This window comes from Lissotriton helveticus, chromosome 5_1 (assembly GCF_964261635.1).
Source record: "Lissotriton helveticus chromosome 5_1, aLisHel1.1, whole genome shotgun sequence".
Taxonomy (NCBI): Eukaryota; Metazoa; Chordata; class Amphibia; order Caudata; family Salamandridae; genus Lissotriton; species Lissotriton helveticus.
Window position 1 is genome coordinate 1833185562 of NC_136065.1, and position 25819 is coordinate 1833211380.

The 25819-nt window shown below is 45.8% G+C and overlaps 1 protein-coding gene and 1 long non-coding RNA gene across 2 annotated transcripts in view; one reads left to right on the forward strand and one right to left on the reverse strand.

Moving 5' to 3' along the window:
- LOC144752812 (uncharacterized) overlaps positions 1-25819 on the forward strand; it is a 762950-nt gene that overhangs the window by 160603 nt on the left and 576528 nt on the right. The gene's annotated exons all lie outside the window — the stretch shown is intronic.
- Positions 197-25819, reverse strand: part of LOC144753839 (uncharacterized) — an 81217-nt gene continuing 55594 nt past the window's right edge. The window contains exon 3 of the long non-coding RNA XR_013594558.1: positions 197-2529. This is a non-coding gene — a long non-coding RNA (uncharacterized LOC144753839). The remainder of the gene's footprint in view (positions 2530-25819) is intronic.

Consider the following 25819-nt stretch of genomic DNA (forward strand, 5'->3'; position numbering starts at 1 on the left):
GTTGAGTTGGGTAACAATAAATATCTGTTATTCAGCGCCAAGATGCTTATGGGTGAACGTGCACTTTTCAAATACACATGTTGTGTTATAGCAGCCTGAGAGGAAAAGGGGTTAAATCAGTTTAAATCTCCAAGTACAGTGTGATCAGTAAGACCAGACAAAAAAATGTCTGAGTCAGTAACTTGTAGTTAAAAGATTTATTGCAAACTCAAAGCTAAACTGATATAAATCAATCTCAAGAACTTGCTATAAAAATGTAGAAAATCAAAGGAAGACTAAAGCATCTTAAAATATTGATCCTCAGAAGTAAAGAGCATATTAGAATCTCAGTTGCAGCAATACAAAATATAAGAACAAGAACTTGATATCTGGACAAATGATTTTGAACCTTCTCCCCAACGCTGAAAATAAATTCAGCATCTAATAAACCTTACGCTAACCTACTGATAGGCAAGACACTATTAGAATCAAGGCAGCAAGAAAGGTGTCAGCATCAGAACCTCTGTGGAAGTTCTAAAAGTAAAGAGACATTTACAGCATGAAGCCACACAATCAGAGATGTCAAGAGGTCTGTACCTTTCCAAGTCTAATTTACACAAAGAACATTAGAGAAATATGACCTCATACATATCTCAATATCTATTTAGTTCCCATGAAAGTACTTGGCGCCTTGAGCACTACTCCTGTATTCTAGTCTCAGCTTCCAGAGTGTCCTTGGGTTCCTCTCTTCGTGTTATAGCACCAACTGGTACCAGTAACACTCTCTTTGTTCTACATTGAAATTGTTTGACCTTGCCAGTTCTTCGCAACCTCACTGTCTCAAAAATGCAATGTGCTTTTCACTAACTCATAAATCTCTTAGGTCTGTCGTGAAAAGGAGAAAATATGTAGAAAAACAACTTTGACATTCGTATTAAGTGTCGCAATTGTAAGCTTAAGACCCACATTCAGGCTAACTTAACATTTCTCTCGTATGCATATCAGTTATACAACCTGCATATATTCCATTAAATGAAATCTTTAATATGGAAATCAAACCATCTTATACTGTACTCTTATATAGATCACTCTAATTGACACATATATTATTAAATTAAAACAGCAATTGGCCACAATTCATCACTCAATACACACATGATTCATTTTCACAACTTCCTGGTGAATGCACTACATTAAATGTATTTTAGTGCACCACCTTACAATCTAAACCCATAAAAGACTTTTTTGAAAAGGAAAACGTTAATATGCACACACATATATCAAAATGCACAATACAGGCACTTGCCATATAGTTGGTGCAGCATATCTCATTAATAATATTGCATCACACGAGTACATAAGGCTACATATAAATATATATATGGCCTAGCCAAATTTAGAAGAATGGAGGCAAAATTATGCTACTCCAATACCCCCCTCTGGTGGCGATCAAGCCATCACAGATTATAATCAGATCATTATCAGATTAGACCAATCAAAACCTAGGAATATTGAGCATCTCACAACTAGACTCCTCTAGATGCTTCATATCATACTAATATTTACTCTGACCATCTTCTAGCTTCACATCTGCTCTCTTTCGCTTCGCTCCCTGTACTCCTCGTGCATACTGATATCATTTAAAGAACAAAAATAGGAATATTACATGAAAGAGGTTTCAGAATCGTACCCAAAAATTCACTTCACAAACTACCAAACCCTTGGCCTATCGAGGCAAACCGAGTCCCAGTTTCTTCACAATCACCTGTTGCTTCCAGTTCCTTCAAATCCTTTGTCAACCCAGATATATTCTTAATATACTTCTCCAGATCCTCACTTTCGTCTGGAATTTAAGTACAGAATTGCTGAACATTTGACTGCCCTATTTTGCATGCAAAAGGTCTAATGCAAAACGATGTTCCAAGACCATTGAGTTTATCGCAGAAATGGCAGTATTTACAAGCAATAATTAATTTGCAGTACTAGGAGCTAGCTCATCTACTATCGTAGACAGCGTTTGAATCTTCAAATCATTCAGGATCACTCCTACAGAGGCAATTATAGCACAAAAAACATCCCCTGCTACTTCTGCATATCATTTCCCATACAGGATCATTAAAATGTTCCATGTGATATATTTTCGGAAAAACAATGCAAGATAGCAAGTGTCATGCAATCCATGGGGCCATTTAAAATATGCATTCTGTCCACACAAATAAAATATACTCCAGGTAGCACAGGATCTTGTCCTTTCAGGTAGTGAGAATTCTATCCTTTTGCTTCAAAAGTATGTTAGCTTTCACTCACCCCTATATATATATATATGTGAATGGGGTGTAGCAGGTGTATCAGTAGACTTCGATTCTACTGAACTATCTGTAGTTGAATATCCCTATACGCACTACAACTAATATTATAACTAAAGCCATTAGTGTGCCTACTATGATATATCTAAGTCTACTGGTATTAGGATTTGCCTCCATCACCTCATTTGAATCTAAACCTTGGGTGGAACATAGCAGCTTCAAAGACTTCTCTGTCGGTTTCCACCTGTAAAAACAGCAACATCAAAGTTCAATGATATGCAACAACATATATGTACAAAAATCTACATAAGTCCTTCTTTTATGCAATGTCTTTAACAATGAACAGTTTTAGTTCACTCTCTATTAGCCCCAATACGAAATGCTTCAGTTCATTAACTAGCACATGAAACTTATTTGCATCAAGAAAGGAAAAGTCGGCCACATCTAGGATAAGATGTCTTAAAGCACCCCGTCTTGTTAGCAAAGAAAGTTCTAAAGTAAGATCAAACTGGAGATCAAGTTCCCGAAGCTTCACAATGCTCCCAAAATTCTCAGAACTTGTTCTCCCTGTCATTGGCAAGAAATTATGTCCATTCAGGGGATGAGTGCTTTCTGCAGGGCACTCTCACTCTTTTTGACCTCCTGAGTGTTGTGTCTTCTCCTCCTTCACTTCGGTCTGAATCTTCTATATCCTATGGGATATCTGGGAGATCACCACCTCCATGCGGAACCCGTCCACCCTGGCAACAATGCTAATAGTAAACTGAGAGGCAGGTCATTTGTTATGTGCACACTTTTGGTGGCTGTGGTTTGTATCATACATGAACATCATTATAGTTTATTAAATAAAACACAGGAAAAGTTTTTGTGCAGCACACATCCTGAAGTCATGTATTTCAAAGTCCTCTTGTATGTGGATAGGAATGAAAAGGAGGGAAAGTGAAATAAAACAATTGTCCAGGATCATACAATTTGGTCAAGTGGGAAAGCTGGAATTGTTCAATCCAGCTAGTAGATGTACATGCTTTGTTTCCCCTACAATTGCCTAACTCCTACTTCTCCCCCACCCCCCGTCCCCACTGCACCTAGTCCTACCACACCCTGCTGGTATCTGTGGGGCCCTCGGTCACACCAGAGACCAACCTTTCTGGGAAAATGTTTGTGAGTACCCATGATCTAATTAAACATTTCTTTCAAAACACACATTACCAAGAATATTCTGACAACCTGGAAGTAGATGTACGCACCATGTAAAAGCAAGCTGTTCCTTTGCAAAGCAGACTTTAGATCTACTCTAGCTGGGCAAATATTTCAGTATCACATTACAGAACAAGAAGCTTGGGGATCATCACCTATAGGTGGCAAAAGATCAGAAAACAAGCCTCCTCATGCTCTGCACACAGGATCTGGACAAACATGATCTTTAGTAATCCAACTTGCCCCGTAACTCCTGCACTTTAGGAAAGAGCTTTTATCTCATCTCCCTAAGGAGCTCCTCATCTGACTTTGATAAAATAACAACTCGAGTCTGACCTTGCTCTTGTTGTTCATGTTTCTAGCCTTGGCCTTCATTCAGATTTGGCTGAAAAACCAGATTCAGGCATAAACTCCCATTTTACCCCCAAGTTATTTTTCCAAATCTGTTTCCAAGTGTTTCCCAAGAGAGGGCTTGCCGACACAATTTCTGCCATGAAAAACTGGACACAAATCATGTGGGCATGCAGCTCACGTTTAGAGTTTGCTCACATTATTCCTCACTCTGACGAGTTAAACTCAGAAAGATGTGCAATTGCGCACCTTTTAAACAACATACTCCACTGTATATTATTTTGGCTTATTCGAAAGATAGCCCACGTACTAGTTTTCATTTATTATTTACAATGGTTTATTAAAGCATGTGTAAACTTCCAAATGTTTATATGTGTATATTTTGCAATTTTGTTTACAAAACTTTGCAAACATGGCAAAGGTGAAAGAATAGATTGAGTGAAAAAATCCAACAACACTAGGCTTTATCAGAACATATTATTCAAGACATCGCATTTAGTGGGAAAAATCTGTCATGAAAAAGTATAGCAGGAAAAATGTGTGTGATAGTTTTCACTTTTCTGGTGATGTTTTACAAAGTATGCCATAATCCCAAAACTTTAAAGGTTGAAAGGGCTGTAGTATGTGGGCCTCACAGTCATTGAATATCTCATAATGTGCAAACGTTTATCAAAACCAAAGCTAGATTTACAACCAGATTTCACAAGCTATAAAAATTCTTCCGCAGCATTCGTCTGGATTAAATAATAGAAGTTGTGGTGATATAGTGTTGTCTTAAAGCAAGATATAAAAAAGAAGCGTTGAAATTTAAGTTGCAAGATTATGACGTCCGCAAGACTTGGCTGAAGTAGGTTGTCAGTAATACCTGATCTCAAGATATAACCAAGGCAGGTCTCACAACATTTTGGCATGTCACAGATATAGCCAGCAGATCCCGTTTAAGCCAGAGATCAATGAGCACATTGTTTTGATAGGGTGCAGACCCTGAATATCAACTCCAGAATATCGATATTGCTTAGTAGCAGGTCAACATATTAGGACTTTGTGATTACAAAAATATTAAAGTAGCTGATATAGAGGTTAAATATATTGCTTTATTTTTTTTAATCTACAATAACATTAAAGCTTAAAATATCGAGGACAAAAATGTGGTATTTAAAATCATTTTGTATAGTATTTCATTGCACACTTTTCTTAAAGTTGCGACTCCAGAAGCAGCCATGTACTCACCACCTTGTTCAATACCTAAATTGCCACTGCCACCTTCCCAGAGGACATGAAACACGCAGAAGTCAACTCCCTACTAAAGAAACCATTGGCAGATCCCAGCAAACACAATAACTACCAACCAATCTCCCTGCCCTGGCCAAAATATTAGAAAAAGCCATTATCCAACAACTCTCCTCACATCTGGAATAGAGCCTCCTGTCCAAGTCCTCCCAGTCTGTATTCCACAGCAACCACAGCCCAGACACAGCCCTCATCGCGGCTACCGATGACATCCGTGCCCTACTCAATTGAGGAGAAACTGCAACTCTGATCCTCCTAGACTTCTCAGCAGCTTTCGATACGGTCTTCCACCACACACTCCTCACAAGGCTGCACAACATAGGCATCCAAATAGCTGCTCTCAGATGGATCACCTCCTTCCTCACTGGAAGAATGCAAAAAGTCCACTTTCCCCCTTCATCTCCGAACAGAAGAAAATCATCTGAAGAGTACCCCAAGGATCCTTGCTCAGCCCCACCCTCTTCAACATTTATATTACACCTGTGGCCAGCATTGCCAAAACGTATTCACTCAACACCATATCCTATGCCGACGAGACACAACTCATCCTTTCCCTCTTAGAAGCACCACCAACTCCAAGACCAACTTTCACTACTGCATGACAGACATTGCCAACTGAATGAAGGTCAACTGCGTGAATCCCAACACGGACAAGACAGAGGTACTGATTTATGGAAACTGAAGCTTCTCATGGGACACATCTGGTGGCCCTCAGAACTCTGACCTATTCCTAGCCCCACTGACCATGCTAGGAGCCTAGGCATCATTCTGAACAACAAGCTCACCATGACGCAGGGCAACTCTGTCTCCTGCTTTTTCATCCTCTGCATGCTTTGTAAGATGTTCAAATGGCTACCCCAAAGCACAAGTCAGACCATCACTCTGCTCCTCATCGCCAGCTGAATGGACTACGCCACCGCGCTCTACACAGGGATGGCAGCTCACCTCCCATGACTACAGACGATACAGAAAACCGCTAGAAGACTTGTCCTGGATCTCCCTCGAAGAACCTACATTACCCCCTACTTTTGGGAACTCCACTGGCACCCTGTACAAAAAAGATGATAGTTCAAGCTCCTGGCCCATGCATGCAAGGCCCTACACAACTGCGGGCCTGCCTACTTGATTACCCGCCTGAACTTCCATCACCCTACCAGACTCCTCCACGTCCCTATCTGTAACCGTCACCCCCCTGCATCCAACATTGCAGTTCCGGAAGTCGCTCCTTCTCCTACTTAGCATCGAAGACCAGGAACTAGCTACCCATTCATCTGCGAACCTCCCCATCTCTTCAAGAGTTACGAAACTCCCTGAAGACCTGGCTATTTGGCTAATGAACTGGACCCTACCAGCGTCTGGATAACCTCTCGGGCTACAAGTGGCGCTCTACAAATCTACTGATTGATGGATTGATAGAGTGGTATTAATAATATAACATTTTCAATAAAAAATATAACTTTTTATTGTTTATCCTGGTTATTGGGTTTTATTGAGGGTAGTGTTTTATTTAAAAAGTTGTATATTTGTTGTTTTAATTAATCATTGCAGTTTTTTTTATTGTTCTATTTAACTGGCAGATGCATCAACGTAGCCTTTTGCTATTCCTAAATAGCGATTTTTAAGGAATTGCTATTTAGGAATAGCAAAAGCCTATGCATGTAGGAATCGCTATTAAAATAGCGATTCCTTAACATTCCTTATTTGCTAGTCGCAATTAAGGAATGCTGTCCAATTGGAGTGAATCCAAGTGGAGAAGTGTGGCTCACATGTTAGAGCAGGCATACCCTGAAGCAGAGGTCAGACCCGGGACCAGGGTTCAATTCCCGGCGCGGCAGGGTCTTGAGCTCAAATTTCCACGGACTCGATAATTCTCGCTTCGGTGCCTGCCCTAATCATGGGTTCACACTCTGCAACTCTGGGCATTAAGCTTGCTTAATCTCCACAACGGCCCCCCCTCGGCGAGATGCCTGGCTTTCACCTTGGGGATGCCCTGTAGTGGCTATCTCACTGGGAAAAACCAGGACGGGTTCCCAAGGCAAGCGCCGAGATGCCTCCCGGTGATTCGAGCGCTATATAAGAACATACAAAAAAAAAAAAATCATTCCTATGGGCCTACAGGCCCATAGGAATGTATTGGAGATTGCATGAGCAATTAGCGAGTACCAGTAGGTACTCGCAAATTGCTCATGCAATTTCAAGGGTGCAAGGGTGTCAAAATGACACCCTGTTGCACCCCTGAAATTGATCTATGCACATATGTTGCACACATGCCCTAAGGGCATGTATGTGCGCAACACGAAGCTTTGAAAAATGCAAAAAAGTGCTTTTTTCAAAGTTTTAGCAAATTACCATGAAGTCCAACTTCATGGTAATTTGCTCCCCCTATTAGCGAATTCGCTATTTTTTTTACTTTCATGCATTGCATTTAAGGAATCTCAATTTGGGATTCCTTAAATGCAATCGCAATTTAAGGAATCTCAATTTAGAGATTCCTTAAATTGCGATTTTTGCATTTGGGATGATGCATCCCAAATGCAAAAATACCGGGAGCAAAAGTGCAGATTCTGAGAATCTGCCCATTTGCTCCCGGTATTTACTTTGATGCATCTGCCAGTAAGTGATTGTAAACCAATCAGACTTTTATAATAAATTAATTTTTCATATGTTTGATACAATTCATTTTTAAATACATTTAGTTATATATTCTCAGTTATATTTCATAAACTGTTAAATAATGATTAAATGTTTAAAATATTAAATATCTTGGGGGGCGTGGCTTGGACGGCGGTGAGAATGGCCGCCTAATCTGTCTCCGCTCCGCACAGGGACAGAATCAGGTCCTGCTGCAGTGCGACCCAGAGCCCGAGCGTCAAACGGATCAATGACATCTCCAACCGCTTGATTTGGTGCGCGGGGAAATGTGAATTGCGACTCCGTTGCGGACATTGAATGGAGTTTTGTGGCCGATCGGGGTGACAGTCCGGGACCCGATGACCAGCCGCCATCTTGTGAGCGCGATCTCCGCTCCTTACTCGGAGATGCTCCGATGCCTACAACTCCCACTTCAAAGGGTGCTTTCAACACCGGAGGTGAGCGCTTGAGTTACCCAAACTTAGGACGGTGCACGGAGGATTCCGGCGATTTGCCGCGATTAGCTGCGGCAAAATAACCTGACGTACGCCTCTGCTGCCTGTCTACATAATGGCGTCCTGATAAGACGCTGCTACGAAACAGCCTGCCTCTACGCCACGCTACCTTGCTCAGGGGCGCCTAGGGACTGTCTTAATGTCCCTATACTAAATTATGGCTACCGATCCCTCTAACATCCCCCAAAACACACATTAAGGGGGGCTCCCAGTTGATCGCCCAGTGCATGTCACGCCTGACCTCAAGATGGCGGACCTACACTGATCTTAAGACGGCGATTTTTTTCTTCTTTTGGCAACTCAATGCAGCGATCAGCCTCCACAAAAAACGGCCAGCTATAGCTATAGCTTTAGCCCATAACTGCTCTCCAGCCCTAATTTCACCAGCAGTAGAGTCACCATCCAACGACAGAGAGAAAGGTACAATGAGCTCACCTGGCAACTGCAGCCAGCCATCCAGCAACTGAGAGGAGCATCACTCCAGCACCTTCTTATCAGTGACCAGCCATCATAAAACGGCCAGCTCTTCTACCCTCTGCAGTAGTTACAGGCAGTACCAGTCAGCGCCATCCAGCAACTGAGAGAAGGACACTCTGAGCCCACACTATAACTACTGCAATCAGCCTATCCTGACTTTCTGGGGTGTCCTGCAACAAACGCATCTATTCGGAAAGGCACGGAAGGTCTTGCTGTCACCTGCGACCCAGCCCACAGCTCAGTGTCCCTGTCCTCCTGGTCCTCCTGGCACTGAGTAGTGTTGCTGAGTGGTGTTACTGGTGCCAAACTACAAAATTGGATCTCATAAATACTGTGGGCAGAGAAAAGCGAAAGATAAGCAAACTGCCAGAGGTGCACCCCCAACCACTAAATACATAAATCTGCTTCTGATTCTGCAGTCGGCCGTGGTTCAACCGCTATCGACCCTCCTGCCTACTGAGTAGACACCACGTTATTCCGAAAAATGGCGGACAGAGACACCAAAAACACTAAGAAGGTACGACCAGAAACATCCGTCTCAGACTCACCTATCAAAAACAGGGGTGACGTCGCTAGCACACTAGACATGATTTTGAGGAAGCTGGCGGACGTGCATGAGCTAGCCAAATCGACGAAATGCAACACCGACGCGATGCAACTTAAACTAACCGCGATCAGGGCAGACATGAACTCCTTATCTCTACGCCAAGACGAGGCAGAGCAAAGAATTAGCGACATCGAAGACAAGTCCACGAACGGCGCCAAAATTACGCAGCACCTCCAAACAACCACCAACGATCTCAGACGCCAAACCTCAGAATTGGAAGATCGCAACAGAAGAGGAAATGTGCGAATCTTTGGGGTCCCAGAAAATGCAGAAAAGGACGCTGACTCCTGCATATCCTTCCTGGAAGCGTGGATTCCTTCCGTTACGGGGATACAGTTCCAACACGGATTGGAGCTGGACAGAGCCCACAGAGTGCCGACCTTCCCACATCGCACACTGAGAGGCCCCCGACCTCTCATATGCAAACCACTGAGGTTCCAGCACGCGGAAGCCATCCTAAGGTATGCTAGAACAAACCACAACATCAGCTGGGAAGGAAACAGGATCACATTCACCCAGGATTATTCAAGAGAAACAGTGGAAATACGGAAAGGTTTCCTTTCACTACGAGAGAAATTACGAGCGAAAGATATTCAGTTCTCTTTTGCAGGCCCGGCGAAATTCAAGATCTCAGACCATGGTCGCTCTCACCTATTCACCAATCCGCATGACTTAGCATGTTACCTAAGCGTCAAACCTCAACAAGAAATGGACACGTCTGGGGGTCAATCCAATAAAAGGAAAACAGATGCCCAAGAAAAAGGCAGTTAAGTCTATTCCTAGCCCTCGTCTTCAATGATCTTACTGACAGGTATGTCCAAATGTTGAAATATGGAAGGTGAATACAGGCGGTCTGCCAATCCAGCTCCAACAGCCTTTAACGACATGTCCTAGACTTTCATTGTCTTCCATAGACAAAACTTTGCCCCACTGATCGAACTCTGTAATCTGTTGATATAGTCTGCTCTACGAGCAGTGCTTAATTGAGTTCCGCCCCACACTAGCTATCACTAACTATCACTAGCTATAAAGATCGAGGGTTCTTATGACCATCAGCTACTGCAGATAACCTGTTGATAATCTGCTGTGAGACTAAACAAGCAACATACGATATACTGTATACTAGTTATAAGATGTAAGTCCACTGATCTGCTCCATGTATGGGGGGCCCCAGCACTACACTGCACTACTTACAGTGCTCAACTGCCTTGTGCCTCTTAATACTAGGGCTACCCATAAGCCAATGAGAGTTTTAATGTACGTTAACTAGCACCGAGAACCTGATGTGAGTCGATTGTAATACGAGGTTGATTACCAGTTAGTTGCTTTACTTACCTTTAAGCAAGGGTCGCACGCTCTATTGTTTAGACATAGACTTACGTTATAATGTTTGCGTACAAAAGTCTATACCTCCCACAAGTCCCCTGAATGCCTAACTGTACCTACTCACAACCGAAACTGTTAGCAAAAATGCTATCTATCATATGCAAAAAAATAGGGGCTCTCTAAGGAATAAGTTCTTTGTTTACTTGTTTACTTATATAATTTTTATTAAACAAGGCGATACGTCAGACATCCTTTCAGAGTGCCCAAGGTGCTAAGTTAAACGGTTAAAGGATATAAGTTGAATGTACTTAAGTTGCTTTATCTTTTAATGTTATCAGAAATTTACCAAGATGCTTGAACGCAAAACACCAGAATGTTAATGCACAATGGGTCATCTATCATCTGTTCTACATATGTCCCTGTGCGGGCGTCGACAGCACTGCTGTCGCAGCTCTTCAGTTCGAGTTCCGGGGAGGGGGGGAGGGGAGGGAGGGGTAGGAGGGGAGAGGGGTGTAAAGAGGGGGTGCCTCAGTTGGGGGTTGTAGGGTTGTAAAAACGGTTGTTTCAGGTGTATCTCTGCTATGTACTATTCTTTATCTACTCATTACTCTTACTTCTTTCCTCTCTTTCTCTACTCGCACTTTCACTGCTTCCTCTTACTTACTAATTACTCTCTACCACTGCGATGTGTGCCACGCATCCCAAAGCCTTACTAGGGTTGCAGCAACATCTATTGAAGTTTCCATAGAACACAGACTACCTAGATGTGCGGAAGTCCACGCTACAGCAAGACCTTATCCACACATAACCTCGTGGCGGCCCATCACCACACTAATCCGAACATATATCCATGGCCTCAGATAAGAACTTAGCAGCCTCTCTACATATTGTTTCGCTAAACGTTAAGGGGCTTAACCACCCAGTAAAGCGCAAAAAAATCTTAAATTACTTAGCCAAAACTAAAGGGGACATAATTCTATGTCAGGACCGGAGGCTTCAGATTATGCTATATTCTTCCTTCGCTTTATTAGAATATTGCACACAGCAGCTCAGGAAACTAAAAGTACAACCATGCTCAAAGGAACAAAGAGCATCAAAAAACCACTTGTATGAACTAAAAAACTACAAGTCCCATGATATCAGTCCTGGTCATCCAACGTAGTCCTTCCACTATGTCCGCTACCAGGGTAGAAAGCCAGTCCTTCCCTCGACTTCCTCCTCTTTCTTCGCTGCTCACGCAGCCAGTTAAGTGCTCTTACTATTTTTCTCATGTATTTGAATGTCTGTGTGACTATTTCATTGCGCGTTGGTTTCAGCGCTTGTTGGGGGCTTGCCGCGGCGTCTTGCCTTTCAGAGCCCCGACCGCGGGAGCGTTTCTTCGCTCCTTTCGCGGTCTTTGCCAGTTTGTTGTTGCGGTGCGGTAGACGCCCGCCAGAGGGCGCCCACACGTCTCGCTGGCTCCTCGGCGCTCTCCTCACTCTGGGAGACGCGCGGAGGAGTCAGTCAGCGCCGGAGCCTTGCCCTCGCCACCCCTTCACGCCCGGTAGACCCGGGTCGGTATTCTGCCCCATTTTGTAATAAAGACGCCCTGTTAAGGGTCTGTACAGCGGCCTGGACCGCGTTAAACGCCGGAAGGCGAGATTTGCACTGCTGTTGCCTCTTTGTGTGGTGAACGCGCTGTGGGGGTGGTATAGACCCAGTCCAGAGTGAGGGTCTGCGCGTTGGGGGTCGCAGTGCAGCCCCTATTGCCAGGTTCTTGGCCCATAACTAAATTGCAGCCCTAGGGACTGCCCATATTCTGCCCTCAGACACCCCGTGGGGTAGGCAGTTGCTCACCCTCCCTTGTTGGATTTGCATGGCTGGAATGGAGGAAGAGAATTATTTTGAGGACTCTAACCCCTCTTTTCAGGACAATGAATTTTACCAGGCGGTTGACAGTTCCATTTACCGCTGCGTGACTGATATAGTGGGGCCCATGGAGGACCGCCTGTCAGCACGTATTGTTGAGGAGTGCCAGAAGTTAGCGTCTGCCCATTTACAGGGTTCGCCTGCCCTCCCGGGTCCCTCGGGTGAGGGCCCTCCGGCCCATAAGGTGCCACGTAGGGAAAGTGCTCCGTTGGGGGCACAGGGGGTGGACAAGGATGCGTTCGAACGCCTTAGGGATGCCTTCCTGGCTAACGCGTCTAATGCCTCCCCTGCGCCGCTCGCGGGCCCTGACCCTTCATTGGACGTGGGGACTGCTCCCCCGTCTCCGGTGCTGTCTTCCCCTGATACGGACGACGATGGCGAATCTGTGCGCTCGTGGCGCCCCTCGAGCTCGGCTGTGGTCTTACCGCGGGATGGTTCGGGCATGTTGGACCCGGATGAGTTAGTGCATCCGAGGTCTGCGGCTTGGACACCGGGTGAGACCGTGGCAAAGTTTGTAGCGGGTCGCCTGCGCAAGCCCTTGGAGAAAGAGGCTAGGGGTTGTCTGCGTGGTGAGTGTCCGAGGCCCTCTCTGGAGGGTAAGGTAGCCCTGACCCCAGAGTTAGATGCGAAAATGGCCACCTTTTTGGCCAAGTTTATGAAAGACCCGCGCAAAGGCATTGACCGCTCCTGGCGGTCATGCCAGGATAAGCTCCTTGACGCGGTCGGGCCCGCCACGAAAATTCTGGACATGGCGGAGGAGGCGAAAGCCAATGGTACCGTCATTTCCCCTGAGGTTTTGTCTAACTGGGCCCAGAGGGTGATAATTTTCCTTGGAAACGCTAACTGCGCCCTTTCCACTGAACGTAGACGTTCCCTCCTCATCAAACTGGATCCCAAGTTGGGGGACTTGGCTTCGTCGGAAGCAGGTGTGGTGGCCCAAGGTGGTCTTTTTGGGGAGCCCTTCATCAGAGAATTAGGTAAATTTGTCTCTACCTTTACCTCGTTAGACAAGGCGCAGTCCACCATTAAACGCGTCTTTCACCAGCGTTTTTCTGGAGGGGCCGGTCGCGGAAGGGGCCGCGCGCCCGGCCGAGGGCAGAATGCCAATAACAGAGGTCAAGGCTCCGGCAGAGGACAGTACCAGACCTCTGCCAACTTCAACAATTTCTATCCCACAAGAGGACAGCGCTTTGGCGGCAGAGGCTTCCGCAAGAACCCTGGACCCAACAATACCAATGGTGAGTGTCCTTTCTTTGGACCAGGTTCCCATAGGGGGGAGGCTGGCAACCTTTTACGAGGAGTGGGCATCGCTCACTGCCGACGCATGGGTCTTGCAAACCGTCCGTGGTTTTCACATCGAGTTCTACGATCAACCTTTTCAAGAGGTTTTGCCTCGGCCGATTGTGTTTTCGGAACCCGACGCGCTTTTGATCGACGGAGAGGTTCAGGACTTGCTCCGCAAGGGAGCCATCTGTCGATCAACGCGCCACCCCGCTGGTTTCATCAGCAATGTGTTCCTGGTGGACAAGACGGACGGCGGCAAGCGCCCGGTGATCAACCTCAAGGAGTTCAATGGGTGGTTGGTCTACCGGCATTTCAAGATGGAGGGGATCCACCTCCTTCGGGACGTGCTTCTCCCTCTGGATTGGATGGTTCGGTTAGATCTCAAGGATGCCTACTTGGTCATTCCTATCCACCCTCCACACCGCCGTTTTCTGCAGTTCTGTTGGAGGGGCGCAGTGTTCGAATTCACCGCCCTTCCGTTCGGACTTTCCTCAGCTCCGTGGTGCTTCACGAAAGTGCTGCACCCGGTGGTGGAATACCTGCGAGGTCAGGGTATTCGGATGTTGGTGTATTTAGACGACCTTCTTTTGATGGGCCAGTGTCCAGTGGTCCTGGCGGGTCAGCTTCGGCAGACCGTCTCCCTACTACAGCGGTTGGGGTTCGTGATCAACGGCCCCAAGTCTGCTTTGGTTCCCTCTCAGAAACTTACCTTTCTAGGCTTCGTTATAGACTCAATCGGAGCTACGCTCAGTCTTCCCTCCAGGAAAACGGCCAAGATCAGACATTTGCTTCGACAGACGATCGCAAAAGATCGGACGTCGTTGCGTCACATTGCCAGGGTGGTGGGCCTCCTGTCGTCTTCCATCCAGGCGATCTTCCCGGGACCGTTACACTACAGGGCGCTTCAACGCCTCAAGGCCCACCATCTGAGACGGGGTATGCCCTACGACCAGATGGTGCCCCTTACGGAGGAAGTGAAAGAGGAAATGTCTTGGTGGCTCACGCACATGGAGGCGTGGAATGGGCGTGCGATCTTCGGATCGGTCCCGGATTTGGTCATCGAATCCGACGCCAGCCGATCGGGCTGGGGCGCCCGATGCGGGGATTTCTCCACCGGCGGCGCCTGGTCTTCCGACGAACAACAGTTACATATCAACTGTTTGGAGCTCCTAGCGGGGTCCTTTGCGGTCCGTTGCTGGACCAAGGACTCGGCGACAGCCTGTGTCCTGCTGAAAATGGACAACGTCTCGGCGGTACGCTACGTGAACCATCTGGGAGGTCCGCGCTCTCGGGCGCTAGCGGATTTGGCCAAAACATTTTGGGACTATTGTCTCTCCCGGCACATTTCGGTGACGGCGGAATACCTACCGGGCCGAGTCAACCAGGTGGCGGATTGGCATTCCCGACACTTGAGGGATTCCAGCCAGTGGATGTTGGATCCCCGTGTGTTTCAGTGGCTCGCCGACCTGTGGGGTCCGTTTACGGTGAACCTGTTTGCGTCCCGCCTGGATCACCAACTACCACGGTTTTACAGTTGGAGACCAGACCCTCTAGCGGAGGCCACGGATGCCTTCCTGCAAGATTGGAGCCGGGACCGGCCTTATGCCTTCCCCCCTTTTTCGATGGTGGTCCGGGCGGCAGCGCAGCTGCGCCGCCAGGGGGCGGACTTGGTGTTGATCACGCCACTTTGGAGATCGCAAGTATGGTTTCCGGTTCTTCTGGAACTTTCTTGGGATTTTCCAATCCTACTCCCCCAGTTTCCTCACCTCCTGCTGAATCCGAGTCAGGAACCGCATCCTCTCATCACTCGGAGCTCGCTCCGCCTCATGGCGTGGAGGCTTTCCGGGGCCGTTGGTCGCTCCCAGGCCTTTCGGGATCGGCTCAGGGCCTCCTGTCAAAAGCCTGGGCTGACAGCACGACAAAGCGGTATAAATCCGCTTGGCTTCGGTGGATGCGTTGGTGTCTTCGAAGGGACCTGGATCCCCTGGTCGCGGGCCTCGTTCCCATTTTAAATTTCTTAGCTGAATTGGCGACGAAAGGTCTGGCTTATAGGACGATCAACGCTATGCGTTCTGCGATTTCTGCGGGTCACCAACCGGTGGAGAATTCCCCGGTGGGGGAGCACCCCTTTGTGTGTAGACTCTTGCGAGGTATTCGCCTGACGTTGCCTCCGGAACCCAGGTATTCGGTTCTTTGGGATGTCAACGTGGTCTTGAATTTGTTTTTGTCCTGGCCGGCTAATCGTTACTTGTCATTGAAAGAGATTTCGGCGAAATTAGCCATGCTTCTATGCCTGGTATCTTGCAGGCGAGTTTCGGATGTACGCGCGTTGGATGTTTCCGCGCGGGTTTTTTCTCCGGATGGAGTTACCTTCACGGTGGGGCGTCGCACGAAATCCGCAACGCGATCTATTTCGTACCCGGCTTTTGTGGACACCCCGAAGTTATGTGTTGTGCATTGCTTGAAAGCTTATGAGGACATTACCTTAGACATTCGCCCGGCGGGCGAGCGACAGTTACTAATTGCCTTGCGTAAACCACACAAAGCAGTCTCCTCCCCCACTATTGCAAGGTGGGTGCGCTGGGTCATGCAAGAGGCAGGCATTGATACGAAACTTTTTGGGGCTCACTCGGCCAGGGGGGCCATGGCCTCGAAGGCTTTTTCAGTGGGAGCTCGTTTGGAGGATCTCATGCGTGCAGCGGATTGGTCCTCGGATTCCACGTTTAAGAGGTTCTATTTCAAACCGGTTGTGGACCTAGCCCAGTTGGTGGTGAGTAAGCTTTGAACTAGCATAATCTGAAGCCTCCGGTCCTGACATAGAATCGAAATTTGCCTAGCTTATGTAACGGTAAGTTTCAATTCTATTAAGGACACGGAGGCGAGGATTATCCCACCCAGCTGACCCTCCATAGTCGGGACCCACCCGTATGGCAGTAAGTAAAGCGTTTTCGGACTGTTCTACATTGTAGTTCTGTTGTGCCAGTCTTACGATGCTCCTCTGTTCGCATGTTATGGCAACGGGTTTACGCTGTTGTTTTTCTGCTAGGAAACGATGGCGTCAAACAGGACCAGTGAGTGAGGGGTGTGATCTGCGCGAAGAAAGAGGAGGAAGTCGAGGGAAGGACTGGCTTTCTACCCTGGTAGCGGACATAGTGGAAGGACTACGTTGGATGACCAGGACTGATATCATGGGACTTGTAGTTTTTTAGTTCATACAAGTGGTTTTTTGATGCTCTTTGTTCCTTTGAGCATGGTTGTACTTTTAGTTTCCTGAGCTGCTGTGTGCAATATTCTAATAAAGCGAAGGAAGAATATAGCATAATCCTCGCCTCCGTGTCCTTAATAGAATTGAAACTTACCGTTACATAAGCTAGGCAAATTTCGATTCTCATGCAGGAAACCAAATTATTTCAAAATGATGCTGATAATCTTAAACAAAACTGGATCTCACTAACACTTTGTTCCCCCGCGACTCAAAAGAAAAGAGGGGTTATCACCCTGGTTGCTAAAAAGGCAAACTTAGCCCTGATATCACACTCGGTAGACTCTGAGGGTAGACTGAGTATTGCACACCTTCAAAGAGACGAGGACCATATCTATGTGGCAAATATATACGGCCCTAATACAGACCTGCCCGAATTCTGGGAATATGTGTCGAAAGAACTTGAAAATATTCCACAAGATGAACTCCTAGTGGTCGGGGGAGATCTTAACCTACCATTAGACCCCTTGTTAGACAGGCAATCCAAAAGTACATACCACCCCCCTCGCGCCCACGAGGCATTGAAACAAATGTGTGCCAAATTCCACCTACATGACTCATGGCGCCTCCAACACCCGGATGGCCGTGACTACACTTTCTACTCCCCTCCCCACAATTCTTACTCAAGAATTGATTACCTTTTGATATCCGACTCTCATACACACCTCATCGACGAAACTGATATAGCCCCCATATTGGTGTCGGACCATGCAGGTATCCATATGAAATTGGCAGGCTCCCACTCACTTATCCCCCCCAGACGATGGAGATTCAACGATGAGATACTATCAGTGCCAGAAAATAAGTTAAGCATAGAACAATGCATACAAGAATACTTCCAGATAAACTCACAACCAGAAACAGACCCCGCCTTAGTATGGGATGCATTCAAGGCCACATTAAGAGGTAAGCTAATAGGTATCAGGGCTCGTATGAATAAAGAATTAAATTCCGAACTGGACTCTCTAGAGAAAACAATCAAGCAACTAGAGTTGCAACACTCCCGTGATCTGAACAATAAAGTTACTATCGACCAATTGACCAACCTGAAATATAAATACAACGCAATCCTTAGTAAAAGAGCAGGAGTATGGATTAACAAATTCAAGGCATTAAGACTTTGTGAGGGTAACAAAGCAGGGAAACTCCTTGCTTCCTATCTTAAACACAAAAGGAAGCAATTCCATATAACATCGATTAAAGACCAATCCAATAACACCAAAACCAAACAGAAAGACATCCTTCACGCATTTCAGTTCTTTTATGAGGAGCTCTACAAAAATAATAACCAATTCAACATGGAAGAATGTAACACCTATCTGAACTCAATTCGACTCCCACGATTATCCGAACCTGACAAAACCATACTAGGGGCCCCACTGACTATAGCAGAAATCTCTTCCGCAGTCAAAACACTAAAGAACAATAAAGCTCCGGGGCCTGACGGCTACACGGCCAATTTTTACAAAACTTTTGAAGAACAACTTAACCCAAAACTCCTTAAACTGTTCCACTCATTTTCAATGTCAAACAAAATCACTCCCACAATGAGTGAAGCGACAATAATAGTGATCCCCAAAGATGGAAAAGACCCCCTACTCCCTAAGAATTATAGGCCGATATCCCTCATAAATTTGGACTGCAAGATTTACGCGAAGGCTCTAGCATGCAGACTAAATGAAGTTTTACCCGCCCTAATAAATAACTCACAGGTGGGGTTCCTGAAACATCGCCTTTCCAATGACAATACGAGACTCCTATGCCATGTACTGGAGAAGTCAAAAATCTCAAATGCCCCTGCTGTAGCAATCACCCTGGATGCGGAGAAGGCGTTTGATAGAGTGTCGTGGCTCTTCCTTCGCCAATGCATGCACATATTCAATATGGGTGAGACTTTTATTAATATGGTCATGTCATTGTACGCCTCCCCTTCGGCTAGAATTGCCATCAACAGCTCACTATCAGAACCATTCCTTCTCGAACAAGGAACTAGACAGGGTTGCCCATTATCTCCCTCCCTATTCCTTCTGGCAATGGAACCCCTCCTCCGCGACATACAACAGAACGCAGATATTAGTGGCTTCAACTTCGGGGATAAAACTGTAAAACTTGCTGCTTACGCAGACGATATTCTGATAGTCACTGAAAAGCCTGATACTTCTATAGCCGCACTGATGAACTCTATAGAATCATACTCTAAACATTCAGGCTACAAACTGAATCGGGATAAGTCTGAAGTTAAACCCTTCAACATATTCACTAACAAAGAATCTTTAGGCTTATCTGGTCTAGTCTGGCAAAACAACTACATCAAATACCTGGGTATAGAATTTGGAAGCTCCATCATAGAGACCCTACTACATAACGAGAAACTCACTCTCGAAAAAATAAAAACTCAACTAGACGGATGGTCACCCCGCTTCATCACTTGGTGGGGTAGGCTGGAGACCATCAAGATGATGATTACACCGCTAGTAAACTACCTAATTACCATGCTCCCCTTAATGCTATCCCAAGAATTTCATAATAAATTGGACAAAACTATTAACAATTTCATCTGGAATGGGAAAAAAGCACGTATCAGGCTGCAAAAGCTGAAACTTGACAAATCCATTGGCGGAGTCAACCTCCCTGACTTTAAAAGATATCAGATTGCCTTTTTAGCGAAACAAGGATCCTATTGGCTGTCCCCCCCAATGGACTACTCGCCGGAGTGGTTGGAGGTCGAAAAAGCGCTTCTGGAAGGCATGCCCCCCATCTCGATCCTTTCAATGAAAGCGAATCAGATCCCATGCTCTAAACCCATATTTAACAACACCAGAATAGCCCTACTCAAAGTGGATAAACTGTTAGACTCAACGATAAGAAAATCTAGGTGGGAAGCGATCTGGAAAAACTCCTCAATCACCTACAAAGGTAAGCCACTATTCAACCCAACCTGGATAAAGAAGGGAATCTTTTTCCCCCACCAACTCTATGACAGTGGCTACCCTCTACCCTTTACGAAAATCCAATCGAACTTTGGGATTGACAGTTCCGATTTCTACATATTCCTCAACGTTAAAACTGCCATTACAAAGGCTGGATTGACACCCAAACACCCAGCTCTTCCTTCACTCCTCTCCTCCCTAAATAAAATAGGCCACCAGGTCTCGAGGCTATACAAACTATTGAGCCCGCAGTCATCGACATTAAATACCAAAACAACGCAGTTCTGGTCGTCAGTCGCCTCCTTCTCCATCTCAGAGCTGGAGTGGTCCACGGCGTGGAGATCTTGCACAAGCCATAAAATAAGCCCTACATTATCACAAGCCAAGTTCTGGCTCATGCATAAAGTCTTCTGGACGCCGGCTCGTCTATATGCACATAAACTCAGCACTGACGCATTCTGCTGGAACTGTAAACGTGCAGAAGGAGATTTAGAACACCTCATACTCCAATGCGACTGTGTCTCACAGTTTTGGGATAAGGTATTTGACTTCGTCCACAAAGTATTTAATATCTCACCTGCCAAAGAACTCCCCTATCTTATTTTCGGCTTTACTAAAGAGACCCAACTCCCAGAAATAGACAGGGCACTCCTTGACCTCCTCCTTACGGCAGCTGTGAAAGTCGTTCTAAACAATTGGAAAAACACCAAAAAGGCAAGCTATGCCTGCTGGCTAAACTGGGTGATTAACCTCCGAGGAGCTGATGATATCACTCTACAAAACACACCGGGGCGAACCTCACATAGGAAGCTCTGGAACTCACTTGATATCTACTTCAAAACCCATAAACCACCGTGACTCACCATACCCCCCATAACTCCCCACAGCTCCCGGGGGGCCGTTCATATTTTCTCACAGCTTAAATAGCCCGTCACTCGTAACCTGGACTGCTAAGCCGCATCGTGGTGGACCATCTAACATCTAACATCTTACATCTAGCTTCTTACCTCTTACATCTCACCTCTAACCTCTATTCTCTCTTTCTATTTTCTCCTTCTTCCTCCTATCTACTCCGTTCCTTTCCTTTCCAACTCCAACTCTAATTCCTTTGTTTTACAGCTCCTCAGGAACCCAGCCTAGGAAGGCTGCATGGTGGTTTGCCACATTGTTTTCAAGATCGTCCCTAATGACCACCACCATGGGACTATGATGTATGATGTGTATTTACAAGTAGTGATTGTATGTACATTGCAGTTTCTGATTTGTATGATATATTACCCTGAAACTTCCAATAAAAACTTTTGAAATTAAAAAAAATATATTAAATATCTTGCTGGTGTTTAATATTAGTATTTATAAATATTTCATTTACAACATTTTCAAATATAGTAATATGAGATACATTATTGTCAATATTTAATTGACAATAAGTTCTTGGAAAGTAACGTGTGTAGGTTTAGATATTTCTATATATATTTTTTTTTTAAAGTTTAAAATATCATTTAAATAAGTATTAATTTGGGAAAATGTGTTTTATTATTAATTGTAAAAAGAACAATTGATGGAGAGAATGCAGAACAATGTCATACATTCACCCTAGTACAGAGATCTGGACCTAAATTCATTGTTTTGTTGCTCACCGTGTCATTCCAGTTTGAACTCAGCCATATGCAAATCAGTCTTGACCCTGTGCCCAATGGGAATAGTCCAGCTCAAACTGCCAGGCCAGGTCCTCCCTGGACTGGAACCAAGCATCCTAGGATCCCTTTCAGGGTTTCACCCCTCATCAGCCAGGATAGCTTGAACCAAGCATCCTAGATGTGGGTCCCGTGCTCACTACACCACTGGATTCAAGCTAGCCTTGCTGATGAAGGGTGATGCCCTGAAACCGGTCCCAGAATGCTTGTTTCTGGTCCACGGAGGACTTGACTTGGCAGTTCGGGATGGACTGTTCCCACAAGGAACAGGGTAAAGACTGATTTACATATGGCTGGGTCCAAACTGGGGTGTGTGGTGAGCCAAAGAATGATGAATTTAACCCAGATCCTTGTGACTGGGAGTGAATGTTTGCATTGTCCAGCATTCTGTACATCAATTGTTTCTTTTGCATATGTCGCCCTAAGTTGGAAGGGTATGCCCAGACGTGGGTCCCGTGCTCACTACACCACTGGATTCAAGCTAACCTGGCTGATGGAAGGTGATGCCCTGAAACCAGTCCCAGGATGCGTGTTTCCGGTCCAGGGAGGACCTGGCTTGGCAGTTAGGGCTGGACTATTTCCACAACGAACAAGGTCAAGACTGAATTGTATATGTCTGGGTCCAAACTGGAGTGGTGTGGTGAGCAAAAGAATTATGGATTTAACCCAGATCCTAGTGACTGGAGTCGAATGTTTGCATTGTCCAGCATTCCGTCCATCAATTGTTTCTTTTGCTTATTGTTAATTGTGACACCCCACTTATATGTACATACCCCAATTTTTTGCTGATTTAGAATAGTAAATTACACCCCCTTTCATTTTATGTACCTACCCCAATGTTTGTTAGAATAGTAAATTGCCCTCCCATTATATCCACTATTTTTTTGGACCGATCTTAGGACAGCTAATTGCATCTTCCCAAGTACATGCACTTTCCCCAGTGTTAATTGGAATTCAGTTAGAACAATAAATCTGACCTTTCTTATTTTATATACTTTCTCCAATGTTAGGTGTATTGGAGTTAGAATAGTAAATCAAAACACTGATCTAAACTCACTGTTAGATGGACTAGAGTTCGAATAGTAACTCCGATCCTGCCAAATATAGGCATTTTCCCCAATGTTAGTTCACTCGAGGTATAACATTATATTGGATCCCTGCAAATGTATGCTCTTTCCCAAATGTTTGTTGGATTGGAGTAGGAATGGTGCACGTAACTGCCACAAGTACTTATATTTTTTTATATCTATTTAATAATTCTAGTAAATGATTATGTATTACATTTTATTTTGGAGGTAATATTGTTTTTGTTTTTTAGTTATATTTGGTTATTGCCTATTAAGTAATTATTTTGTAAATACAAAAGATAACTAAACATTTGTATTTTATTTGTGTGTGTGTATATATATATATATATATATATATATATATATATATATATATATTTATATATATTTATATGTATTCACATTTCTCCCCTACTGGAAAATGCCGATTTTAATGAAGCATTGGGACAGCATGTTACAGAGTCCTGACGCGTTTCGTTCGCCGTGGAACTTTTTCAAAGGTGAGCCTTACACCTCGACATGCCGTTTCTACTCCCAGGTCCGATGTTATCAATTTGAATCCATTTCCTCTGATGGCATTTTATTTGGAATTCACTTCCTTTGATGAGGAGTTCCATTATGGGACCTGTGTTGCAGATGGCTGTCACATTGTCTTCCCTCCAGTGGGCGGTGTAATTTTCATGCTGTTTGGAAGTTTGTAACGATCCCAGGCAAAAGTTCCCCCGTGTCAGCCCACTTTCAGAGCTAACTCGGGTCCAATACCGAGGCCAGTCCTCGGCGACACCGCATTCTCCTTGTTCGTTTTACAGATACTCTAAACCTGGTTCAAAGTCGGAGAGTGATGGTGCTCTTGTGGTGGTGCGTTGCTCATCGGTGGAACCAAACCGATAATATACAAATTCACATTTCTCCCCTACTGGAAAGAACATTGAGCCGCACACATATATATATATATATATACTGATCTGACTCTTTCACACATACTTCCTGATTCTATGTCAGGACCGGAGGCGAGGATTATGCTCTTCTTTCTCCATTTATTGCATATTAGCCATTTAAAGAACAACAAACTACCATTCCCATGAACCAAAGGGAATGTCAAAAGACAAACATCACAGCAATAGAGTGTTTGTAGATAGAGTGTCCATTCAATACACCAATCAGAGGCCCCCAGGGTCTTGGTAGTACTCTGTCCCTGTCCATGAGTCCTCTTTTTTCGCTGCTAGCAGCCAAGATAAGTCTTGTTTTTCTCGTTTACATTGCCTTGATTCTTAAATGCGTGTAATTACCTTGTACTGTTCTTGTACTGATTAGCGCTGTTATTACAGGCTGTGCGCTTTGCTGACACTTGTTTGCCGTTTCCCTCACGGCGCGGTGTGATGGGGCGCACGCGCCATTTCTTGACGCACGTCGTCCGTAGTGTGCATTCGCCGGTATTTTGCTTTTATTTAATAGGCTGTGGTGTGTTTGCCCATAACAGGGGTTTTTTGTCTCTATATTTAGCAGGCCGCCGCTCCTCGTTGTCCCGCTGTGGCCGTGGAAGTCGGTAGCTCCCTAGGGGCCGTGATCGGTGCCGGCTTGCGGTGTCTGTTGGATGCCGCTAGAGGGTGTCTGGTGACGTTCTCTGCCGCGACGAGCGTGCTTGGGATTCCGCGCATTCCTGACATCGCGTCGGATCTCAACGCTGCTTCGCCGCGAGAGCCTGTCTGTGTCTGCCCTCTACACCCCTGACAAGAGTCTGTGCTATTGCCCTAAGGCACGTTTCTTTTCTATTATTCACGCCCTCTTGATCGCCCGACCCCTCGGGTCAGTAACTGCCAGTAGGCAGCGTTTGAATTCTGTTGGTGAAAGGGGGTCTGTATTCTTAGGCCAGTTACGCTCTGTGTATCAGGGTCTGTACGGCAGGTTACTCTGCAGGGACCCAGTGGCAGACTGCCCTTTGAAGCATTTGCACCGGGGCTGTTTGGGTCCTTGGCTTTCGGGCTGATTTTTGCAGACACTGTCTGCCCCTATCTCGGCTGACACCCAGCCCTCCTTTAATTGAGGCTTACCTCCTCATTGTGTTTTTCCTGCCTGACAACGGTCATACTTACCTAATGATGGAGGCCTACCAGGATGACGCCTATCAGGATGACCAGTGGGAAGAGGACCCCTTAGCGGCGCAGAGGGGCTATAGACGAGACCTTACCTCATCCCAATGGTTTCCTCAGCAATCTTTTTCTGGTGGACAAGGTGGATGGGGGTCGGCGCCCGGTCATCAACTTATGAGAATTCAACGAGTGGGTGGTTTACCGCTATTTCAAAATGGAGGGAGTCCATCACCTTCGAGACATTCTCAGACCGGGCGACTGGATGGCGCGCCTCGACCTCAAGGACGCTTATTTGGCGGTACCTATCTTTCCTCCTCATCGCCGGTTTCTTCAGTTTGCCTGGCGCGACAAGACTTAAGAATTCACCACCCTTCCTTTCGGGCTATCCTCCATGCCTTGGTGTTCCACCAAGGTTTTGAGGCCAGTAATAGAGCGCCTCCGGGCGTCCAGCATGAGGCTCATAGTGTACCTGGACGATATATTGTTGATGGTGCAGGATCCCAGGACACTATCTCGTCACCTGCAGACAGAGGTGGATCTGTTTCAGAATTTAGGGTTTGTGATAAACGAGTCCAAGTCGACCCTGGTTCCCTCCCAGAAGGATGTTTTCCTGGGTTTCTTAGTAGACTCTGTGGAGTCTACTCTCAGCCTTCCTTCTCGATGACGAAGATTCGCCACGAGCTTCGGAGGGCTCTGACCTTGTCGTGGATCTCCCGCAGACAGCTAGCTCGGATAGTGGGCCTCCTGTCAGCCTCCATTCAGGCGATCTTTCCCGGCCCGCACCATTACAGAGCGCTTCAGCGACTCAAGGCGGCCCACCTTCGCAGGGGCGGTCCTTACTCTTACAAGGTGTGCCTGACGGTGGACACCAGGGAGGAGCTTCAGTGGTGGCTGGCCAACAT